The following is a 16,719-nucleotide window of genomic DNA, read 5'->3' as shown; positions in this document are numbered from 1 at the left end:
GTCTTTTCCAGTGCTAAACTTTATGAACTCTTTCCCCTACTAACAGGACAAAGTATCAAACCTCATCCTGAGTATATCATATCAACTAATTGGAGCAGTTAGGCCCTACCCAAGTTAGATCCCTTCCTCTCCATCCCATGGCAGTGGATGACACTGACAGGAAGAGGATGGACCATATGCATGCATTCAATCAGTGGGCCAATTGTGGATGGCGATGGTAAGCTCAGCCAGGGTTTAGTCTGCAATGGTCAAGCCAGCTCCAGAACCATAGCTTCCAGAGGTTCCAGGCCCAGGGCTTCAGCCTGGGGCAGGAGCATCCTTTCTCTCCATACAGGAGAAACTTCTTCTTCCCCATGGTTATCTCTTTGTACCTCACTGGACTGGTAGAGGACCAAGAGGCACAGATCATGTGGAAAGAATCGGTCTGTCAATAAACATTTATTAAGTTGGTAAAAGGCAACATTTATTAAGAGATGTCAAAGCTGGTCCCATGAAAAGAGGTAAAAGAACCCTGATTTAAATGTTTCCCATGGGGGAGTGGTGGTAAAGAGGAGGAAGAAGGTATTGACAGCCTGGGGGAGGGCTTATTTCAGGGATTAGCATATAGTAGGCACTTAGTAAACACTTGTGTTTGATTAGAATGGATTGAACTGAACTGAATTAGATGTAACTGAAATTGATTGGACTGGGTTGATTGCACAGGATTGCACTGGACTGCATTGGACTTGACTGCATTAGATTTAAATGAACTGCATTGATCTGTTCTGGACTAGATTGTGTTGGATTGAAGCTTTCTTCAAATTCCAGCTGAAATCCCACCTTTTACCGGAAGCCTTCCATCTGTTGATCATTTCCTGTTGCCAATTTGTCCTCTTGCATCTTGCCTCCTCCATTCGATTGTGAGCTCCTTCATGGTGGGAACTATCTTTTGCCTTTCTTTGAATCCCCAGGGCTTTAGCAGCGGGATACCTAGCACATAGTAGTCACTTCATAAATGTTTCTTGACTGACTGAGGATCTTAGAATAATAGAATCTCAGAGTAGGAAGTGGTCAAAAGTCATTTAGTCTTGAAATTCCCCCTACAATACAGGATCATCTACCAACCTTTTTGAAGACTCTCAGGAATGGGCAACTCACTGTGTCTCCCTACTCTGGTTTGCTTGAGATTTCACTTTCAGCTGGAACTTATTGTTAAGATCTTTTTCTTGTAATTTAATCAACATCTTATTTTGTTCAACAATGATCCAGTGTTCTCAGTTATGTCCTCTGGGGCCAAGAGAGTTTCATCTAAACTCTCTTTGAGATGGCAACCTATCAAATATCTCAAGAGTGGAGATAGTTATCAAAAATCCCACCCCACCCCCCAAAGTAACAAAGCCTTTTGTTTTCTAGGCTAAATGTCCCCTAATTCAAAACAGCCATCTATTGAGGGACAAGGACAGGGGCTAGACACTATAGATAAGAGACAAAACTTCAATAGTTCCTTCCCTTAAGGAGCATGTCTTCTAAATGGGGGGGGAGGGGTGGGTGGAATAGGAGGATACATAAACAGAAAATGAAATAGGAGGGAGGGAGCCCTAACATGTTGGGGTAGTTGGATGATTCCTATTCAGGTAAAGCTAGTCTTGAAATACTCCCAAGTTTGTTTCATACTCTAAAATTCTGTCATTCCATAAACTGAGGGTCATGCCAGATGGATTAATCGGTTAGCCTTTCATTGCGACATTTCTTTTCTCCTTCTTCAAATGAGAATTTTTCAGTAATGAATTTGCTAATGGCAGGGAAACTGATTGGTTTTTTTCCTTTGGTTGGTCAGGATCACACTTACTAGCTGTTTGAACCTGGGCAAGTCACTTTACCCTTGTTTGTCTCAGGTCTTCATCTGTAAAATGTGCACAAGAAGAAAAGAGAAGACCACTCCAGTATCTATGCCAAGAAAACCTTAAATGGGGTCAGAAAGAGCCAGACATGACTGAAACAACTGAACAACAGCAAGGCTGAGTTAGATTGGAGTGAGTTGGGTTGGGTTGGACTGGATTGGAGCAGATGTTGTAAACATTTCCAAAATATAATTCAATTCATCTAATATTTACTGAGTACTCTGTCTAGCTTTGTACTAGACATGGCTGGGCAAAAGAAAAGTGTAGTACAAGGGGCCTTGCCCTCAAGTAGTTTACAATCTTCTAATACATGTAAAATAAAACACTACAAGGGAGCACATGTCCTATTGTGGACCTCTGCAGACAAGAGACCATTGCTGCTGCCCTTCTTCAGTCATTTCAGTTGTGTCCAACTCTTCATCACTCCATTTGGGGTTTTGTTGGCAAAGATACTGGAGTGGTTTGTAATTTCCTTCTCCAGTTTATTTTGCAGGTGAGGAAACTGAGGCAAACAGGGTTACATGACTTGCTCGGGGTCACACAACTAATAAGTCTGAGGCCAGAATCAAATTCAGGACTTCCTGAGTCCAAGTCTGGTATTTTGTGCATTATGCTGGCACCTAGCTGCCCTTACAAGTGATGGTAATATCACAAAATGTCAGAGGTGGAAAGTACCACCTTAGCCAATCCATGCCTGAGAATCCTCTCCATAACATCCAAAAAAGGGATCCATCTGCCTCCACTTGAAGCTCCTGGTAAAAGGGAGCTTAGCCCCTCATGAATCAATTCATTTCACTGTGTGATAACTCTAACCACTAGGAAAATTGGTAAGATTGGACTTGTGTCTCTGCAACTTCTGAATGTTACTTGTAGTTTTTGACTTTAGGACCAACTTAAATAAGTGCCATTGAGACAACCTATATAGTGTTGCATAAGAGCCTAACCTCCTGGTACCTCAGTTTCCTCTTCTATAAAATGTGAGTGTTAGAGATGACCTCTGAGGAGGTCTTTTCTCACTCTAGCTCTATGGTCCTAACTATCTCTTATTCCCCACTATAGGACTTCAGATACTTGGAGGCAGCCTTTTCTTCTTCAGGCTAAACATCTCCAATTCCCTTACTTAGTCCTTTGATATCATATGGTCAAGGAAAAAGGCACAGAATCCACTAACCAATAAGGAAGGAAGCCAAGACTCCAGTCTTGGCAGACCCTCTGATTGGCAGAAGCTGACACCATTCCTCTTTGATATACTACAAAACTTCCTCCCTCACCCCACATCATCAGCTTTGTGCTCATTGAGGAATTTTACTGACTGTTGTAGTCCCCTCATCAGCATGAGCAGCTGTTTGCTTCTTGCACAAATTAAACCTTATCAATGGCAGCAAAGAAGGAAACCATCATTAAGCCACATGTGCCAGTTCATTCACAGGCAGCTCGCATTTCACACCAGAACCACACAATTTTCAGAGTATTGATGGATTTCCTTTCTCAACAATTGCACCACATCTGAGGGAAACTTGGGAGTCATTGATGCCAGTCTACTACTACCATATGCACGGATGCAGTGTATCAGCTACTGGGAGACATGAAGTGAAGCAAGTAATAGACAGACACAGAGGAGATGTCCAAGGGCTGAAATATAGGCTGATAATGGGCTTGGAGGAGCTTTGTTTTAGAAAGATAGAGATGCTTCAGAGGGGCATCTGAGGGGTCCTATTACTCTCACCTTTGTGTTTGTTCCCCAGTTCTTCATGATGACTCACCGGCAGGGATGTGAGAAAACAAGGCACGATGCCGCACCCCAGCAGGATTTTGAGGCTTAGTGGCTCCTGTTCAAAGCTTTGACCTCTCAAGTAGCCATGATCTTAGGGAAAGGTGAAGGGCATGGCTCAGATGTTCCAGACAAGCAGAGGACACCAGCACATGTTCACTTCTTATCATAGAATCAGAGCTAGCAGAACCTTGGACAGCACCTAGTCACGGGCTCATAGAGGTATAACTGAGAGATGGGAGACCCTAGAAGCCATCACAACCAATTGTTTAATTTTAAAGAGGAGGAAACTGAAACTCAGAGCAGTAACATGATTTGTCTAATTATCTAATAAGTGAAAGACCCAGGATGAAACTTTGATCCTATAAATCCAATTAGTCTGTAAGTCTGTCAACAAGTATCTATCAAGTGCTTCTTATATGTCAGGCACTGTGCCAAATATATAAATAATATATGGGGACGTAAAGAAAGGCAAAAACAATCACTGCTCTTCAAGAGTTTATATTCTGATGGGCTGATAACATGTAAAGAAATAGCTACATACAAGACACAGACAGAGTCCAAGGACAATTATCATATTGAGGAAGGCTTGAGAAGACTGAGAAAGGTCATCTGGAGAAAATGACAAACTTGTTATTCAGTCATTTTTCAGTTGTATCTGACTCTTTGTGATCCCGTTTGGTATTTTCTTGGCAAAGATACTGGAATGGTTTGCTATTTCCTTCTTCAGCTCATCCTACAGATGAGGAAACTGAGGCAAACAGGGTTTAGTGACTTGCCCAGCACCACACAGCTAGGAAGTGTCTGAGGAACTCAGATCTTCCTGACTCCAGGTCCATCACTCTATGCACTGTATCTAGCAGCCCTAAAATCACAAATGCCTGTCATCCAAAAGGAAGCTAGGGGTTTTAAGCAGTGGAAGGGAGGAGGGAGAGCATCTTATGTATGGGGATAGCTGATCCAAAGACATGGTGAGGGAAGGTGGAGTGTCCTAGGTGAGGAACAGTAAGGAGGCCATGGAAAATGTCCCAAGATTGGAAAGGTTGGAAAGAGACAGCCTGTGAAGGCCAAACAGGATTTTCTCTCTGATCATGGAGGTGAGTTCAGGCTCTCTCCATGCCAGGAGCATGCTGCTCTTCCATAGTCCTGATACAAAGGTACCTGGAACACATCCAGAAGAAGGATAGGTCCTCGAAAGCAGGGGTGATCTCATTCTTTTTCTTAGTATCCCCCCCATCTCCCAGGATTCCTGAATCATAGTAGGTAGTTAGTGGATTTTTGAGTTGCATTAGATTGGATTTGGAATCACTGGGTTCTCTGATATTGCCTCAGGCAAGTCACCCTATAACTCCAGACCCTGATTTATTCATCTGTCAAATGAGAATGTTGGACTCAGTGATTCCTTCCTGCCCTAAATCTACAAAGTCTGAAGTTTAAACTCCTGTGTCCTCTGGCCCATTGAAGCCTCATGCAGATAAGGGTATGTCATGACCACGTCAGAAAAACAAAGATGGAGGACTATGGTCAGAAGCCCCTCCCACTTTGCAGTGGAAAGATACCACAGTCCCAGAGACAAGGCATGGAAACTAGCACCAAAATTGTTATTCTACCCTCATTGGCTCACCTGCATGGATGACCTCTTGCATCCCTTTGTTTCTGTCTCTCTCTCTCTCTCTCTCTTTCCTTCTCTCCCTCTCTCCCTCATACTTGCATTCTCCCTGACCTCAAGGTAAAAGAGATTTATGACTTAGAATAGTCATTTGGGAAAATACCAATGACTTTTTACCACTGAGGTCTTTCCTTCAATAGCTGCATGATCACTTGTCCCATATGTAACAGAGAGGATCCTTCTGCATGAAGTCTGTCCTGATCCCTGGTCCCCCATCTGGAATAAGGAATCACTCAGAGTCTGGAGAGAGGGGTTTCAAATGAACAATCCATTTAATTTTTTTAATCATATCTCCCCCAGGTGAAACAGTACCAAAGTGGTTCCAACAGTTCAGAGGAAGATTAGAATGCAAAGGCCATCAACACAATAATCAGGAAGTTTTGGGGACCTCAAGGCCAGGGTCCTGGAGTTGATTTCATATCCTCCTTGCCCCAAAAGGCTCACAGCTGGGTCTCAGATCAATCCACATAGGGGCAAAGTTAACTCAAACTGACCAAGGTTCTTCCTCTGTTACTCCTTCAGATGCTGCTGAGAACATCTTTGTGACCATTACCTTCTTCAAAGTCTCCTCCCAGGGGTAAAAATCACAGGACCACAGTTCAAGAGACTAAAGTGGACTAAGGGACCATCAAAGCCAAGCCCTTTATTTTCCTGGGAGGGGCAGGAATTTGCAGGGGATCAGACAAGACATAGGATCATGACCTTGGAGCTAGAAAGATCTCTAAGGGCAGCTGCAACCCTCTCATTTGACAGATAAGTGACCCGAGACCTGGAAAAGCTGAAGCAACTTTCTCATGAACCCCAATCTTATAACTCCAAACACAGTGCCTCCCTTCATTACTTATAGCAGAGGGAGATTCACTGGAGAAGGAAGGCTTCACAGAAGGGGCAGTGGGAGCAGGTGTTTTACTAAGAGTGGATGATGAGGCTTGGGAGAGGTGGAAGGAAGGTAGCATCCTGGGTAAGTGGCAGAGGCAGGAAGGATCCCCAGATGCTTGAAAGAATAAAGGACCACAAGGAGAGGGGAAAGATGTCAGAACTAGCCTCAGAGCCTTCAAACAGCAAAAAGATTCGAGGTGCATGTCCCAACCAAGCTAGAACAACTCATAGAATTGATAGCAAAGGACCTTGAAAGGGAAGGAGGACCCCAACAGTTCTGTTTGTGTATCCAGGATGGAGTTATAAGTTATTACAGGCAGCCATATTTCAGCAAATGTGAGGCTTCATCCCAGAGGCAGGTGAAAAGCAGCTGCATCAGCTGATGCTTTGTTAATGGGCCTCCATTCAGCCCCCTCCTCCCTGCTCCCCCACCCCAGCAATCTGGGTGAACTGAACCCCACAAAGGACTCATCTCTGCAAAGACAGTGAGCACAATGAACCAATCAGCCAGGCACCAGCGTCTCTGGAATGCCACACCTGGGCCTGTTGTCTAGGCAGGAAGACGCCAGCCAATCTTCCCTTTCAGCCCTTAGAAACTTGGAGTGTGGCTTTCTTTGCACGCAATCACTTAGGTTCCAGGACTTGGGGAGTGTGTTCACCAAAGGTTAATTGGTCCCTTTCCCTCAGAGACCTGGGAAGGGAACCAAAGGGCTGGAGGTTTTCTACTCCAACGTTAAACCCCAATGAGGATGATTTCCCCCTCCCAGTGTCTGGCCACCACAAGCCAGGGATGGAACGGGAGCCATTGTTTGATGAGTGGGCTGCAGTTTGAACAGTGGGGATCAGAGCAGTATTAGCATCCCTCCCCCCGCGGGTCTGGGGATAATGCATATGCTAGCTTGTCAGGTGCGGAAGGAGGCTGAATGCTTTTTTGATTGCAGTAATTGCCACAAATTGGACTCTTGAGAAGGGCTCTTTAATGAGAAGAATCTCAAGGATGAGACTTCAGGAAGGAGCCCCTCTGCAGATCCCCAGCCTTTGTGCCACGTGGAGGAGCTAATTCCCCAACCGTCACGACTTTGAATGAGGCATTCATTTCAGTTGTGAAGCTTGACAAAGCTTGTGCGCTGGCTAGAGCCGGAAGTTGACTGCCTGGCTTGTCCTCTTCAGTGTTGATGTGACAGAATGGGCGATCACGACAGAATGGAGATGATTCAATTCCATTGAATTCGATTCAACATGCATTTCATAAGCCCTACTGCATGGAGAACACTAGGAGGCCAGCGGTAGGAAGGCCTTGAATGCCAAGCTAAAAGCAGAATCTTAGCTAGAAACTTCAGGGACCAAAGCAACTACTTCCTTGGACAAACAATCCTCACTGGGTCGAAGAACTGCAGCCCCCTTCATATCAGCTATGAACTTCACAAAATGAAAATAACAGGAGTAATTAAGATGAATTAATTTAAGGCAGGAGTGAAGTTGGTTCAACTGGAAAACAGAGACAGAAAGGGAAGCCCTGGGAATGGTGTGTGATAGGGCAGGCTGGCATTTTTTTTTAATGTTCTGAGGGAAGAGACTAAAGGAACAAAGATACTGCACAAAGCTGAGCCCTCCATCCCCGTTCCCTGGCAGTTGAACATGGGTTCCTCAAACCCTTTTCTACTCTACCAAAGAAGCTCATGTGCTAATATTTTGTGCCTTCTAAATTGTTCTACCCTGGGACAAAGCTCCAGGAGCCCCAATCTGGCTCCAGCTCCACTAAGTTTCAATTTTATTAAGCAAATAGAAAAGGAGTGTTGAAGATTTTGAGCAAGGGAATGAGGAGAACACAATGTTCTCTTAGGATGGAAACCTAGATATGAGAGACCAGTGGTAGAACCCTTGAAGACAATTTAATTCCACAGACATTCATTAAGGATATGTTATGAGAAAATATCTGTTCTGGGCCTTGAAAGAGATGAGAGATCCAGAAAGACAGAGACAGATGTAAAAACAAAGCATTTATTAAATGTTTATAAACTGGACACTAAGCTAATCACCGAACATACAAATACAAGGAAATGAGAGGTCCCAGCCCCCTCCCCAGGAACTTACAAGATGTAAAGGAGCTGGAAAGGGAGAATATGAGGAGTACAGGGGAGAGAAGCTCAGGACTGCTGGGGAGAAGGTGAAGTCCAGAGTGAAGCAGGACTGCGACCCCTCATAAAAAGGCCTTTGGAATAAAAGGGACAGCATGGTTGCTTCCCTCAGAGAGTTTTGAGGTAAGGAAAGGGATGGCACAAACACAGAATTACGGCACAATGGTATATGATAAATAGAGAGGGCAGGAAAAGGGACAAGGAGAAGTGTATGAAAACCAGGGGCTGAAAGGTCATTATCAGTAAGACCAAGCTGGGAAGGCTTCCTGGAGGAGGTGTCCTGAGGGCTGAGGGAATCATCCTGCTTTCTTAATTCTAAAGCTGTAAACCAAATATGAGGATCTACAGAGGTATATCCCTCCCTGCCTCTCCACCTTTTCAAGAGATGTTCCAGTGCTCAATCAAAGGAATCTAAACCAGATAACATAAAAAGCAGTAGCTGTGATTCAGTCACACGATTCACTGCCATCCACTTTTCTGAGTCCTTGGGGTAGTTTTTGCAACAGCAGTGGTGGGGGATGGGAGTGAGAAGAGGTGGGGTAAGCAACTTATTTTACCTCCATGCCATCTTAAATGAGCATATTTTCCATTTGTAATGACATTATCAAGGATAGTTCATTCAATGTAATTTACCAAACATGTATTAAGCACCTACTGGGTACCAGGCACTGTTCTGAGCACTGAGAATACAACAGCTAAAAACAAAACATTCCCTGACCTCAGAGACCTTCCATTCTACTAGCTAAGCCCAAAGGCTCCAAATACATCTTACAGCTGAGAAGGCTGAGATTTGGAACCTGGAAAAGACTTACTTAAGGTACTTTTGTGAGTAAATCTTGGATCAAGTTCTTGAGCCCTGCACATGTTTCCTCATCCTAGGCTCCCTTCACCCACTTTTTAGCATCACCAGAACTAAACAGGAAGTGATTCTGAATCTCAATCCACATATGCAGATATGTAGCGAAGAGACCGTGTATAAAGGGAAATGGGAGACTGAAGAGAGAGTGGATGGTTGTAGGTGCAGGGACCATGGGAGCTGGGAGAAGATGGGAGAGGATGGGTTTGAGGGAACCTGGAGGCAAATTGTTCTTAGTAGGAAAAGGATGGCCCAAGTCTCAGATATGGCTGGAGAGTCTTCTCTCCATGTAAACTTTGAGTCTGCTCAGGCATATCCCCACCTCCAGTTGCTGGGCCCCAACAACGTAGCCACAGGCACTTCTCAGCTCCTAATTACTGTCTCCTTCAGGTTTATCGCAGACCAGTTGACTTGGGGATTTGACCCATGGAGAGCGTAGGCTGCTACTGATAATTTTATTGGAACCCATTTGTGACTAATGAAATGGTGACTCATAAAAAGGAGACTCTGGGTCTTTGATGGACCTTGGGGGCAGCATGTCCTACAGAGCTAATTCCACAGCATGAGCCTGTGCCTAAGTGATGACTAAATGCCCACTATTGGCTAACAACCTTAGCGACCAAAGAAACATCAATTAATGTCTATACTGTGCTTTTCCCTCCTTCAGTATTGTCCCCCAAAAAGGCCATGTGAGGGAATAAAAGTTGGAGAACTCGGTTTGAGACTTGTGTGAATCTGAGCAAATCCCTTTCCCAGTTGGAGGTGTAGTTTCCTTGTCTGGAAAATGAACCAGTTGTGTTCTGTGACTATGATGGAATGCTATTGGATGACCCTTTCTTTGGGTCTTAAAACACTTCCCAACCTTTCCTACTTTATGCCTTACTCTTCTCCCACACATTTTTTTCATCCAGTTACTCACACAATGCTCCATTTCCTCGGCTGTCCCTCATACTGGAATGAACTCACTCATCATCTTCACCTCTTAAAGTCTCAGATCAAATCCTACCTTTTTCAGGAAACCTTTCTCAATTCTCTTCCATTTCCACTACTGCCCTCTCTCTGTGATTGTCTCTAATTTACCCTGTAATCACTAGCATTAACACTTTAAGGTTTGCAAAAACAATTTACAAACATCTCATTTTATCCTCACAACAACCTTGGAAAGGAGGTGCTATTACTATCCTTATTTTGCAAATTGGGAAACTGAGGCAGAAAGGTTGAGACCAAAATCACACATCTAGTAAGTGTCTAGGGATGGCGTTGAACTCAGATCTTCCTGACTTCAGGTCCAGTACTCTATCTATGTACCATCTAGCTATCCTGTGTATTTAGCTGTTCCCTTTTATGGAATTTAAGCCCCTTGAGCAAAGGACTGCATCAATTTCTATCTGTACCTCCAGTGCCTAGCACAACAGGAGGCACATAGCAAGCATTTAATAAGTGATTGTTTATTGGTAGATGGAATAAGAAGAAATCAGAATAACAGAAGCTTTGTATGAAATGATGCTGAGTTAAGCAACCAGAGTCAGTAGGGCAGTGAACCTACTAGCAACAATTCTGCCAATGAAAACATCCCTGAAAGGCAGATGACTGACTTTGAGGAAGGGCCAGTCTTATCCTGGAGGACACAGTTCCCATGTCTAGGCAGAGGCAGAGAGGTCTCTAGTAGTGGGATGGGGCTAGGTCACTGGCCAACTACCTTTGCTTCTCCTTGTAACATTGGAGGGTTCAGTGAGCTGAAAAGGCAGGGCAATATTGGGAAATAAATATTGGCAGAAAACCAAAAAGCAACAACTATAATTTTAAAAGCTATCAGAGATTAGACAAGATGATATTAAATATCATCTCCAGCGCTATAGCTCTATAGTTTTGTGGTCAAATGTAAGTAGTTGCGACTCCTTGACTATTCCCAGTCACCATCCCTGGGTACCATGTGGAAGTTTTAAGGGAGTCTGCTTCCAGTCATGTGTGCCTTAGGGATGGATTTTGTGGGATAATGAAGACTCCCCAAGTTGACTACTGAGCCAAAAGGGCTGAGGACTCAATGGACTTATCAAAAATAGAGTTTCCAGCTGGTGTACTTTTGGATGGAGCTCTCCAGTTGAAAAAATAGGACTATTCAAGAGGATAGGGAGAGAACAATCCCTTTTTGTCTTGTTGTCATGGTGACACATGACAACAAATGCTAGAAAAATTAACTAAGTAAACTTGTGCTGGAGCCATTGCAATCTGAGCTCCCAGCACATATAAACATGTCCCTGTATGGATTAGAGACCTGGGGTCAACTGGAAGTCATCACTCATCATCAGATGAGAAGCCAAACTGTTGTGGGTGACAATTTTCCCACAACTTCCTTGAGCCACGGTGCAAACCAACTAGAAGTATAAACAAGATCTCTCTGTGTGTCTCACCATTCTTAAGACACCCTAAAATTTCTCTAGGAATCCCTGAACACAAGGATGAAACTCTATACCATAAGACATCTGAAATTCCCCCAAATACAAATGTATGTCCAAAGTCACTCACCAACAAGAAAAGCAGACTCAATTCAAAAAGAGAGAAAATACAATCAAATGACTCTGGCATTTGTGTGAGGTTCCCAGGAGGTATTAAGCATTCAGGGTTGATTAGGATCAATAAGCAGTCAAGGTCCCCATGGCTAACACAGAGGAACCACTCAACTAGTATTCCACTGCCTGTCTTCCCAAGCATTGTGGTTTGCCCTGGGTTCATTCATGATAAAACCTGACCTCTAATTAAAGGGATTAGTCTGCCTGGTCTCACATTCCTAATTTTAATAACAATTTTGGTTCAAAAGTCTAATGGATTCCCCAAAAGGGTAGAAAGTAAAAAGTTACTCAGTGTAGAAACATAGATTGAGAATTGATGGATAATTTATTCCTACACAGTGAAAAATATTCAACCTAAGAGAATCATGGTACACATTGACAGAATGATTAAAACCACATTAAGTAACCATATATCTACAGTTATAATCATTTGGGAGGCTAATATTTTAAACTTCACCAAAACGTACAGCAATTGCGCCTTGCAGCTAACTAGACATTTTACACTCACCAGGGCACTGGGGACTGTATTATGAAATGGCTAGACTATGGTTTTTTTTCCCAGTGACTTCTCACCAGGTAGATGATTCCCTTTCCACCAACCAGATCCTTCTACTTTTGTGATCTCAGGCACTCTGAACGATGCTCAAAATATCACAGACTTTGGGAATCTCATGGAGTCACCTACTCAAAGAACAGAAAGACAAAAGAGGGACAAAGACAGGCATGGGCCCCAGCATAAGCTGACATCATTCCAGTCCCCTCACACTATTCATCATGACACCAGGATAGAGAGAAGGACCCTTCTGTCCTCTACTAGAGTCACACCAGACCCACCAGCCAGCAATTTCTTCTCCTTTTACCAAATCCTCTTATCCAGTGGTGCCTGTGGATCATCGGCCCCTCTGGAGACTCACCATCCTCACATAGCACAAGCCCCTCAGGCTTTGCATGGAGGCAAACTGCCTCCAAAATTCTACACAAGGAACCAACGAGTGAGTCTGAGCATGTTCCAAGGCAGAGAAATTCTGGCTTCCTACTATCTGTATGTTTCTTTAAGTCAAATTTTATTTTATTTTACTATTTTGGCCTTTATTAGGGCACTTAGTTCATGAAAATGAATCTGTTGAACTTGATTCCCTAGTGAGAAACATGTGGACTTTTGGGAATCCTAAACTTTTCTCATATGTCAAGAGGCATTTAATCTGCCCTCAACTAAACAAGCAACCTCCAGAGAAATCTACGAGGAATGCCCTCAACCACTACTCTCCCATTCCTGTGGTTATGAAGATTGTGAATAGGGGCTTCATTCTCTCTTCAGACTGGCTAAGATGAAACCTGACTGACCTAAAATCATTTCTATTTTAAAGTATCTGCTTATGGATGTTTTTCCTTTTAAAAGATGTCTTTCTACAAATCTGTCCCATGAATAAATCAATTTGGCATATGAAAATGCCCATGATTACCTAAGGTCAGATTTCTGGCAGCCTCATCCCTCTAGAATTAGCCAAGAGCTAAGAAAAACATTATTGAGGTCTCCAAGTACTAAAAGAAGCCATCACAAGGCTAAAGCACTAATTCTACTCATTGCACTCTACAGGAGAGTTTCCTTCTCTCGTTCAGAGCCTATTTACTCTTATGTAACAAACAGTTCTCAAAAGCTAATCAGAGTCCACAGCTCATAGCACGTGAGAACAGAGGTTAGAGTGACTGTCAGAAGCAGGTATCTTGCCAATACTGAGGCAGATAACTTGGAAAAGCAAAAAAATAGAGAAACTAGAAAGAAAATGTAATTGCGCTTCTGAAGATCATGAAGGGATGGTTATAATGATGATCCTGAGTTATCCAAAACACTGTAGAACTAAATAATGCTGGATCTTGAAGCTATCTTAGACAGCATTTGGTCTCTCCAACATTCATTGTACAGAGGAGGAAAATTAGGGATAGTCCAATGATTGTCCCAAGGTCATTTAGTTACTTAGTTACAGAGTTAGACCAAAAGCACAGCTGTTGACTCCCAGGTCAGGCCTCTGACTTCATAACCATGTATCATACCATATCATTCTTTTACTAAGGCGGGGAGGCATACAGCATTGAATTTAGTTCTGCCAAGGGAGCCTTTGCCCTAGGCCACTGATATAGCAGGGGACAAGCCACCTTCCTGGGAGGCAGATCTCGATTCTCATAGTGGCTGCCATTCTCCTCCGTCATCTTATGGTCCTCCACTGGTCTGGACTGCCACATGATCCAAACTCTCCAGGACCAATCAAGGTGCCGCCAAGCTAGGAGAGGATGTGTTGAAACTGTCTTCCCCATGGAGATGGAAGGGAAGGTATGCCCCCTGGAGATACCCTGCCACCATATCACACTCTGGACAGAGCTTTCCACTCACACCGTGCAAACCTGTGGGGTCAAGAGATGGACCATGTATCTCCTGAAGCTCATGGCTGAACTGACCTCTGTTCTTTTGCTTACTTATCCTACCTATGCCCAAGCTTATCCTCATTTTTTCTCTTTTTAAATCCTATTTTATTTTCAATCTACAAACATTTATTTTCTTTCCATCCCACATAATCCATAATTGTTTTTACCCCAAGTGAAAAAAAAAGATCTTAGTCATACCTCTAGAACTAGAAGCTGTTTTGGCAACAAATTTATATAAGTCCAAAATAAACACATTTTTGCTACTTCAGTTCAAGAAAAAGACTATTATTTCTATGTGCACAGCAGGATGTTTGGTGCTAGGGAAACAGTTGAAAAATGAAATAATTTCTCCCTAGAGGACTGATAATTTAGCAAGTTGGCTACAATATGTACAAAAATACTTTGAAAACAAGGTAGAATGTAACCAGGGAAAGGAGGTGGGAAAATCTACTGTCGACAAATCATTCTAGGAAAATGTGAAGAGGGAGAAATTCAAGATACTTTTCTACTTGGAGGTGAGAGGTGGAGGGAAGATATTTTTTTGGAGGGAGTGACACTCAGGCTGAGCCTAGAAGAAAGAGAAGTGTTCAGAGAAGCCTGGAAGGATGTTCCAAGCACGGGGCACAGTCTGGGAAACACCTGAACCCAGACAGTTGGACAAGACCTAGAAACAACTCCTACTGTGATCTAGTTGTGTTCCAGAATAGCCTATAGAGCATAAGGTAAAATAAGCCTTATAATGGGATCTAGAAGCCAGACAGGGCTTAAAATTCCCAATAGAAAAGTTTGCACTTATGGGTCATAGGGAGCTCCTGAAAGGTTGTTTTTTTAATTTTTGTTTGTTTCTTTTTTCTTTTATAGTAGCAGTGATACTATTGGCATATCTGTGTAATAGGATTATAATCTTGGCAGCTGCTTGAAAGGTAAACTGGACAAGACAGAGAAGAGAAGCAGGGAGTCCACTTAGAAGGTTATTATATTGATCCAGGCAAGACAGGATGAACAATGGAGCTGCAAAGGGAGTGTAAAAAAGGAATGAATTTGAATATAAACTCCTGGAGGGCTGGGCTGTTCCTTTTGTCTTTGGGTCCCCAGAGCCTTTCCTAGTTCTTGCCAATCAATTAATAAATGCTTGTTAATTGATGGATATGGAAAATGTTATGGAGGTAGAATTGATAGAACTTCGTGATGTATCAGATGTAAAGGATATAGGATAGCGTCAGAGATGACTGAGATTTTGAACCCGCAGATTTTAGGGCTTTTAACAGAAATAGGGGAGGCAGAGGAAGGGATGGGAGAGAATGGTAAGTACAATTTGGGATATATTGTGTTCCCAATACTTACTATAGCACTTGGCACACACTTAGGACCTACAAAAGGTAGAATATCTATTCATACTTAATAAATGCTTTACTGATTGTTGAATCTGAGGTGTTCCTCAACAGTCCATCTCGCCATTCTTGGCATTCTCTCTGGCTGCCCCCCAGCCCTGGAATGCCCTCTTGCCTCACATCTACCTCTTAGGTTCCTGGATTCCCTTCAAGTACCTACTAAAATCCCATCATTTACAAGAAGCCTTTCCCAATCCCTCTCAATTTTAGTGCCTTCCCTCTGCTGATTATTTCCCACTTATTCTGTATATAGGCTTGTTTGTAATAGCTGTCTGCAGGTTGTCTCCCTTATTAGATTATGGGCTCCTTGGGGGCAAGAACTGCCTTTTACCATTTTGAACCCCCAGAGATTAGTACAGTGCCTGACAGAAGCACTTAATAAATACGTATTTACTGACAGACTGATGAAAAATCAAGTTGCTCTTATTCTTTTTAAATGTTATTTCTTTTAAACATTCTTTTCTTCCTAATTTTGAATTCCAGATTCTCTCTTTATTTCCCTCCCTCTCCTTGAGAAGACAAACAATATATTAATTATACATGGGAAAACATTTTATATCAGTCACATCACAAAAAACGAGAAAATTCGATTTCCATTTGTGCTCAGAGTCCATCGGTTGTCTCTCTGGAGGTGAGTGGCATTTTTCATCCTGAATCTTGGACCATTTTGTTGATCAGAGCAGTCAAATTCTCACTGGTGATCATCATCACAATATTTCTGTTGCCATGCACAATGATCTCCCAGTTCTTCTCAATTCACCTTGCATCAGTTCATGTAGATCTTGCCATTTTTTTTCTGAAACCACCCCTCCTGTTATTTCTTTTAGTAGATAGTACACCATCACAATCATACACAACTAGTTCAGCCGTTTCCTAATTGATGAGCATCCCCTCAATTTTCAATTCTTTGCTACCACAAATAGAGCTGCTATAAATATTTTTGTGCATACTGTTCCTTTTCCTTTCTCCTTGATCTCTTTGGTGTACAGACCTAGTAGCAGTATTGCTGGTCCGAAGGGTATGCGCAGTTTTACTGCCTTTTGGGGATGGTTTCAGATTGTTCTTCAGAATAGTTGGATTTGGTCACAACTCCACTAACAGTTCATAAATACATCTATTTTCCCTTGTGCATCCAGCTTGTATC

Source organism: Notamacropus eugenii, chromosome 6, assembly GCF_028372415.1.
Source record: "Notamacropus eugenii isolate mMacEug1 chromosome 6, mMacEug1.pri_v2, whole genome shotgun sequence".
NCBI lineage: Eukaryota > Metazoa > Chordata > Mammalia > Diprotodontia > Macropodidae > Notamacropus > Notamacropus eugenii.
The sequence above is the reverse complement of the archived record's forward strand: the minus strand, read 5'-3'. Positions refer to the sequence as shown.